This window comes from Pimephales promelas, chromosome 24 (genome assembly GCF_988280905.1).
Source record: "Pimephales promelas chromosome 24, fPimPro1.hap1.1, whole genome shotgun sequence".
In the NCBI taxonomy this organism is placed as follows: Eukaryota; Metazoa; Chordata; class Actinopteri; order Cypriniformes; family Leuciscidae; genus Pimephales; species Pimephales promelas.
The window spans coordinates 20,665,888-20,674,968 of NC_142792.1; positions in this window are offsets into that span (position 1 = coordinate 20,665,888).

Genomic DNA, 9,081 nt, shown 5'->3' on the forward strand with positions numbered 1-9,081 from the left:
GGACATTTGACGGCGTGTACAGACACGCGGAATCACTCGGACGTTAATGGCGTAGACATACATGCATACACGCGGATAGCTCAAAATGCGCAGAGATAACACGCCACTTGACTCGAAAGTGGCGTGTATGTTTACGCAAAAGTAATGATGTCATGTTGCCGTGGCTGTTCTTGAATGGCTTAGCCAGAGCCTTGACTAAAACAAAATTGAGCATCTCTGAGGAGACCTGAAAATGGCTGTCCACCAACGTTTACCATCCAACCTGACAGAACTGGAGAGGATCTGCAAGGATGAATGGCAGAGGATACCCAAATCCAGATGTGAAAAACTGCATTTGTGGAGGTGGTGGTGCAGAATAACATACCTTTCTTCAGTTTCACCTCTAATATTCTCTTATTAATTACCAACTAGAAATGACATCTTCAATATAAAATTTGATTAATGTAATAATTTTTATCTCTAGAATGTATTGGTCTACTTATTACTATCCATAGACATATACACTAGACCTCACCTGGGGGTTCTAAGCATGCGTCAAAACCGCCGCCATCTTGGAACAGGGGTCTTGTCATAGGAAGTAGCTTAGGTAACGCTGCTATCTCTGCCTTTACTTCGAATGGTAACACTTTAGAATACGGTTCCTTCGTTAATGAATAACTACACAAGAACTAATGAGTAACACAATATTAACAATCTAGTAACTAATGTTAACTAACAAGAAACTCTGATTAACGAACTAGTAAGTAATAGCGCACAGACGAAAGTGGTAGTTCACTATTAAGTAATCAATAACTACTATTTTTTTAATACTTCCCAGAGAACTACTGAAAAAGTTTATTAACAATCTAGTAACTACTATTAACTAAAAGAAATTCTTATTAACGAATTAGTAAGTAATAGCTCACTGATGAAAGTGTTACTAGATACTTCTGTGGGAATTACTAATTATTTGGATTTGTATTATAAAGTGAAGATCATTGGAACTAACTAGTAATGACTCAAGTGTTACTAAAGACTTTTTTTAAAAGTATACTAAAGTTCACCAAAAATCTCAAACGTTTGCACAAATCATGACTAGATCATGTAGTAACACTTGAGTAATTACTAGTTAGTTCCAATGATCTTCACTTTATAATACGGATCCAAATAATTAGTAATTCCCACAGAAATATCTAGTAACACTTTCATCTATGAGCTATTACTTACTAATTATTTGGATCCGTATTATAAAGTGAAGATCATTGGAACTAACTAGTAATTACTCAAGTGTTACTATATGATTTAGTCATGATTTGTGCAAACGTTTGAGATTTTTGGTGAACTTTAGTATACTTTTAGAAAATGTCTTTAGTAATGTCACGGGTGACAAAATCGCTCAGTAAACGGAACCTTCTTGATAGTCCTGAGTTTCCTAAGGGAACATATTGGGTGCAACACTCCACTACGGTTCCGGGTGTGATGGAAACATGCCCGTACTGATTAGCGCTAATGCATTGCAGGTGTGAGAGAGAGAGGAGCGGCACTCACACAGACTCCCTGTTTCATAAGCCACAATATAAAAGGAGCATTTAGAGAGTGTTTGCAGCGCGGTTGGTGGGTGTACAGTGTGTCAAGATTCCAAAGGGTTGACTCTGGGCAGTGCTGGATACAGGCTTCCTTGGAAAAATCGTTGGAGTGTGGAGATCGCCCATTCGAGTTTGCTGGGTCAGATTGATCGTTTGTGGGAAGACTGCTGGGCCGAGCTAGGGCTGGATCTGTGCTGTGGAAGGAGAGAGGAAAGATAAGTGAATTGTTTTCATCTTATGAACATTTGAACCACTTGAAGAGGATACAGTGAATGTGGATCTGACTGTTGGAGGAGCTATGTGTTTCAGAGTGTGATGAGGAGGAATTAAAAGTGAAAACCCTGTAAACGAGCGCAACGGCCGGAGTGGGGCCTCTGTCCAACCCTATCGTGTGAGTGAATTGCAGTGCTTTTGCCTTATTGATACACATTGATTTATTGCTGTGGAATTGAAGTGAACACAAGTGTGCTGTGTCTTTGTTGAGAAGTGGCCCCCATCCATGCTTACACGTTCGTGGAAGGTTATTATATCTGCCCCCGTCAGAAGCCCAGAGTGATACAGTGAACTGAAGAGAGAGTACTTTGTACTGTGAAGATCCCCACCTGTTCTACTTGCTGTTTGAGCCTAGAAGCATACAGCACCACTGGTAAAGTAACCTTATGACTCACTGTCTCCATATTGTGAACTGAAGAGAGAGTACTGTGTACTGTGACTATCCTCACCTGTTCTACTTACTGTTTGAGCCCAGAAGTCTACAGCAACGCTGATAAAGTAATCGTTTAACCCAATGTCGCCCTACTGTGAACTGAGGAGAGAATACTTTGTACTGTGAAGATCTCCACCTGTTCTACTTGCTGTTTGAGCCCAGAAGCATACAGCACCACTGGTAAAGTAACCTTATGACTCACTGTCTCCCTATTGTGAACTGAAGAGAGAGTACTGTGTACTGTGAATATCCTCACCTGTTCTACTTACTGTTTGAGCCCAGAAGTATACAGCAATGCTGATAAAGTAATCGTTTAATCCACTGCTTCATTACCGTGCACCCACGAGAGTACCCTGTACTGTGAGGAATCCTTACCTGCCATACTTACCGTCTGAGTCTGGAAGTCTGCAGCACCGCTGGGGGAGAAGTAAGCTTTTAACCCACTGCTTTATTATCGTGCACCAACGAGAGTACTCTGTACTGTGAAGAATCCTTACTCGCCATACGTACTGTCTGAGTCTGGAAGTCTGCAGCACCGCTGGGGGAAAAGTAAGCTTTTAATCCACTGCTTTATTATCGTGCACCAACGAGAGTACTCTGTACTGTGAAGAATCCTTACCTGCCATACTTACTGTCTGAGTCTGGAAGTCTGCAGCATCCGCTGGGGGAAAAGTAAGCTTTTAATCCACTGCTTTATTATCGTGCACCAACGAGAGTACTCTGTACTGTGAAGAATCCTTACCCGCCATACTTACTGTCTGAGTCTGGAAGTCTGCAGCACCGCTGGGGAAGAGTAAGCTTCTAATCCACTGCTTCATTACTGTGCACCAACGAGAGTACTTTGTACCGTGAAGAATCCTTACCTGACATACTTACTCTTGGGTCTGGAAGTCTGCAGCACCGCTGGTGAGAAGTAAGCTTCAACCCCCCTGCTCCATCATCGTACATCGACGAGAGTCTCTTGAACTGTGAGAAACCTTTGGCTTAATAAAGATTGTTACTCCTTTGAAATTTATCTCTGTCTCCGGGTCCTCTGTTGTGTGCCTGTGGTGTCGGCTCCTCACGGTGGTGACTCAGTTAGAGGGGGGGTGGTTGGTAACCCGAGCGTTCCTCCCCTCGACCTGTGACATCAAAAGTGGCGTAGTCGGCAGGATACACACCGTGAGTTGTAGCGGCCACAGGTACGCGATGGCGGACGAAGAGGCACCTGCGGCTCGTCCTCAAGTCATGCCGATCTTCATGGGAGCTCCCTGGGCACAGCGCTATGGAGGACCGGGATCGGAGTTAAGCTTACAGGATTGGAAGGCGCAGACGGAGTATCTGGCTGGACTACAGGGACTGAGTGCAGCACAGAGAGTACAGTTTGTGTTGGGGTCGCTGGAAGGAGAAGCCAAAAGGGAAGTTCTGGCTGCATCGGAAGCCACACGTGCTACTGCAAAAACTATCTTCGATTTCTTGTTCGGATTATATGGAGACTCCACCCCAGTGGCCACTCTTCGTGCCCAGTTCTTTAATTATAAACAGGGGCCTACGCAGACACTGCGGGCATACTCCTTGAAGTTGCGGGAGCAGTTTGGCTGGCTGAAGGGGCGACCGGATCATGGACTGGGTGAAGGGGATGACTTGTTACGAGATCAATTCGTCTTGGGGCTGCGTGAAGGGCCAGTACGTCAGGGCATACGACTCCAGCTTCGACGAGACCCCACTATGACCTTTGAGGCTCTGCGACAAGAGGCCTTGGCGTTAGAACTGGACCAGGGAGAGGTAACTCGCACACCAGTCTGTGTGGCAGCAAGTAGTGCCAGTGGACCTGCGCCTGTCGAACCGAGCGATTGGAAGCAGAAACTGAGGGCCGAACTGTTGGGGGATGTCAAGGGACAGATGGCGGAATTATCCCGGAACCTGCTGGGTGAGCTTCGTCAAGGACGAGTTGAAGGCGGAGCAGTGGGGCGAGAGAGGTCGTATTCAGAGGAAGGGCGAGGTCCTCTGCGCCGCCCCCTACGTCCTGTGGGCCCCCGGTTCCAGTGGGACGACCAAGGAAGGCCCATTTGTATAAATTGTGGAGATCCTGGACATATCAGTCGCCAGTGTGGGCTTCGTCGGGGTTCTCAAGGGGGTTTTTAGTTCCACCGGCCACTGTGGGTCAAGTGGCCGGGACCCCTTTGTGTGACCCTCTTTCTGTTCCTGTTGCACGAGATGACTGGGTGGGACATTGCCCTACCGTGGAGGTTCAAGCTAATGGAGTCACGATAGTCTGTTTGGTTGACACAGGGTCTCAAGTTACGCTATTCTCGGAGAGCCTGGCCCAGGAGTTGTTCGCAGATCATCGGCTCCAAGCAACTGAAGCTTCCAGGCTGACCCTACGGGGGGCTAATGGTTTGGACATCCCCTACACAGGGTACATCGTGGTAGACTTTCTTGTCCGAGGGGTCCCCGTCCAACAAAAAGGGGTAGTTATTGTCCGAGATCATTGCTTGGGAAATCATCGAGCACTTTTAGGGATGAACGTTATACTGGATTGCTGGGAAGAATTGTTTCGAGGCCCACCGGCTCGGATGTCTCCGTCACCGGCAAAACAGGACTGGGACCGAATTCTGGCCGATTGCAAAAGAGTGCACGCAGCTAATCACATAGAAGAGAGGGAAGACATCGGTCGAGTTGCCTGTAGGTATGCTCTGTCCATCCCAGCTCAGAGTGAGACCGTTCTTTGGGTCCGAGTACCCGCAAGACCCCGTGGGTCAGGCACCTGTGTCCTGGTAGAGCCTCACGAAGATTGTCAGCCAGTTGAAGTGGCTCACGGACTGGCGGTTGTCCATCGGGGGCGAGTCTCAGTAAAAGTACGGAACACAAATCCTTACCCAGTGCTCCTTCGTCGACATCAACGTCTGGCCCGAGTTTCCTCGGTACGTCCTGCCCAGGTGCACGAGCACCAAGCTGTCTGCTTCAGACAGGTGAGCCCTGCGGTGGTGGAAGTTGCTGTCCGCCCTGTTGAGGTAGAACTGGGTTCAGTTGGAGGAGGGATGCCGGCCCATCTGATGGGAGAGTCCCTGAAGGGTGAGAATCTGGAAGAGGAGCAAGTGGTACAGCTTCAGGAGCTTTTGAGGAAGTGGCAACATGTGTTTTCAAAACATGAAGAGGACTATGGCTGCACAGGGGTGGTGAAGCATCAAATACCCACTGGTGAGGCGACGCCTAGTCGAGAGCGGTACCGTCCGGTGCCCCCCACTCTTTATACCGAGGTCCGCACCCTGTTGAAAGGTATGCTGGAGGGAGGAATCATCCGAGAAAGCAGTAGTCCTTGGGCTGCGCCCATCGTTCTGGTGCAGAAGAAGACGGGAGCCTGGAGGTTTTGCGTCGACTATCGCAAACTTAACAGTGTAACGAAGAAAGATGCATTCCCGTTGCCACGGATTGAAGACTCACTCACCAGTCTTACCCAAGTGGCATGGTACTCGACATTGGACCTGGCAAGTGGATACTGGCAGGTGCAGGTGGATGACCGAGATAGGGAGAAGACAGCTTTCACCACCCCGTTTGGGTTATTTGAATGGGACCGTATGCCGTTCGGTCTGTGCAACGCTCCTGCGACTTTCCAACGCCTGATGCAGCGCTGCCTAGGAGGACAATTAGTCGACTCAACGCTGGTCTACCTAGACGATGTGATCGTCTTCTCCCCTGATTTCCACACTCACCTGCATCATCTGGAAGGAGTTTTCAGGGCCATGGAGAAATATGGGCTGAAGCTTAGGCCGGAAAAATGCCAGTTACTGCGGAAAGAGGTGCAGTTCTTGGGACATCGTGTCAGTGCTGTAGGGATCTCCCCGGACCCAGAGAAGGTGGCGGCGGTCCAAGGATGGGAGCCACCCCGGACAGTAAGACAGGTGCGGTCGTTCCTGGGCTTTGTGGGATATTATCGTCGCTTTATAAAGGGATTCTCTGGGCTTGCTAAGCCACTGAACCAACTCTTGGCTGGCACTGGACGTGCCCGTGGTAAAGGCTCCCCCTCAGTACACTGGGATTCCACCTGTGAGACCGCTTTCCAGAACCTTAAACAGGAACTCCTGAAGGCCCCAATCTTAGCCTATGCAGATTTCACCCAGCCGTTTCTCCTGTACACTGACGCCAGCAATGCAGGATTGGGGGCCGTGCTGGCCCAAGAGCATCAAGGAGTGGAGAGAGTGATAGCTTACGCAAGTCGAAGTTTACATCCCGCCGAGCGAAACGCTGCAAACTATAGCTCCTTTAAAATCGAACTACTGGCGATGAAGTGGGCCATGACGGAGAAGTTTAAAGACTACTTGTGGGGAGCCAAGGTAACGGTGATTACAGACAACAATCCCTTAGTACACTTGCAATCCGCTAAATTGGGGGCAGTGGAGCAGCGCTGGGTGGCACAGCTAGCAAATTATGATTACCAGCTAAAATACCGTCCCGGCAGAGAGCACGTAAATGCAGATGCCCTGTCCAGACTCCCAGCCACCCAGAGGGACGATCAAGCACCCCTCGGTGCCCTTGGTACCGAAGATGAGCTGCTGGTGGCCGTGGTGGAAGCGTCCGGGGCCCCGGAGTCTGTTCCATCTAGTTGGGGGTGGGACCCCGGACGGTGGAGAGAGCTGCAGCAGAGAGATGCAGATTTGGGTCAGCTCCTGTTGTACCTCCGACAGGGAAACATGCCGAGGGCAGAGGAAAGACGGTCTCAGACGGTGGGGGTACGACAGCTTCTGAGACAGTGGAAGAGGCTGCAACTCCGAGAAGGAGTAATTTGTCGTTCAAGGCAGGATCCCCGCACACAGGAGACTGTACACCAAGTTGTTGTACCAGAGGGCCAAGTTTCGGAGCTGTTGAATGCCTATCACACCCATACTGGCCATCAGGGCCAAGAGAGGACACTGTCCCTGCTGAGGAGGTATTTCCACTGGCCTAGGATGGAAAAGAAAGTTGAGGAATTTGTTCAGAGCTGCCCACGGTGTACCTTGTTCAAACGCAGGAAGGAGGTCCGAGCTCCATTGGTCCCCCTGCGACCGAAAGCACCTCTGCATATCGTAGGGATAGATTTCCTGACTCTGGGTCGACCAACAGACAGATTCCAGAATATTCTGGTCATGACGGACCTATTTACTAAATATGCCTGGGCCGTCCCCACCGTCGATCAAACGGCAGTTACCACAGCCAACGCCCTTTGGAGAGCAGTGATACAACCTTTTGGCTGCCCAGAAACCCTACACTCGGACCAAGGTTCAAATTTCGAGTCCCGGGTCATCCAAGAGCTGAGCCGCCTCTATGGCTGCCGAAAGACCCATACGACCTCATACCACCCTCAGGGTAACGGAGGGTGCGAAAGATTCAACCAGACCTTGCTGGGGTTGCTGGGGACCCTAGAGAGTGAACAACAGGGCCAATGGGCCGAGAGTCTTCCCTCGCTGTTACAAGCATACAACAACAGTGTGCACAGTGTCACCGGGTATGCTCCTTCCTACCTTATGTTTGGGCGCCATCTCCGCTTGCCTGTGGACTTGCTCATGGGGACCGAGGCTGCAGAAAGAGGGTATAGTACCACTGACTGGGTAAATCGGCACCACCACCAACTGCTCAATGCCTACCGACGAGTCTCAGACCATCTGAGTACAGCAGCCGCCAAGAATAAGAGACTATACGACCGGACTGCCCGAGAGGCCCCTTTGTTACCTGGGGAGCGAGTGCTGGTATGGGACAACCGGCGCCCAGGGAAAGGGAAGCTCAGTGCCCGCTGGGAGTCGACGCTATACGTGGTGGAACAACGACAAGGGCCTGATGCCCCCGTCTACTCTGTACGGCCCGAAGGGAAGCCCGGACCAATACGGGTGCTCCATCGAAACCTGCTCCGTCCCTGTCCGAACTACCCGCAACTAGCGGCTGAGGCCCCAAGCGCACCACCCGCCTTAGAGGCACCTATGATAGGGTGGGCTGTGGTCCCGAGGGACCCTGAGGTTGAAGCCAGAGCGGCTCTGCCCTCGCCACCCCGACGATCTCAACGGAACACCCGAGGACAACCACCTGAGAGGTACGGCGAATGGAATTGAGGGACGCCAGTTCCAGGGACTGGAACCGATTGGCAAGGGGGGATGTCACGGGTGACAAAATCGCTCAGTAAACGGAACCTTCTTGATAGTCCTGAGTTTCCTAAGGGAACATATTGGGTGCAACACTCCACTACGGTTCCGGGTGTGATGGAAACATGCCCGTACTGATTAGCGCTAATGCATTGCAGGTGTGAGAGAGAGAGGAGCGGCACTCACACAGACTCCCTGTTTCATAAGCCACAATATAAAAGGAGCATTTAGAGAGTGTTTGCAGCGCGGTTGGTGGGTGTACAGTGTGTCAAGATTCCAAAGGGTTGACTCTGGGCAGTGCTGGATACAGGCTTCCTTGGAAAAATCGTTGGAGTGTGGAGATCGCCCATTCGAGTTTGCTGGGTCAGATTGATCGTTTGTGGGAAGACTGCTGGGCCGAGCTAGGGCTGGATCTGTGCTGTGGAAGGAGAGAGGAAAGATAAGTGAATTGTTTTCATCTTATGAACATTTGAACCACTTGAAGAGGATACAGTGAATGTGGATCTGACTGTTGGAGGAGCTATGTGTTTCAGAGTGTGATGAGGAGGAATTAAAAGTGAAAACCCTGTAAACGAGCGCAACGGCCGGAGTGGGGCCTCTGTCCAACCCTATCGTGTGAGTGAATTGCAGTGCTTTTGCCTTATTGATACACATTGATTTATTGCTGTGGAATTGAAGTGAACACAAGTGTGCTGTGTCTTTGTTGAGAAGTGGCCCCCAT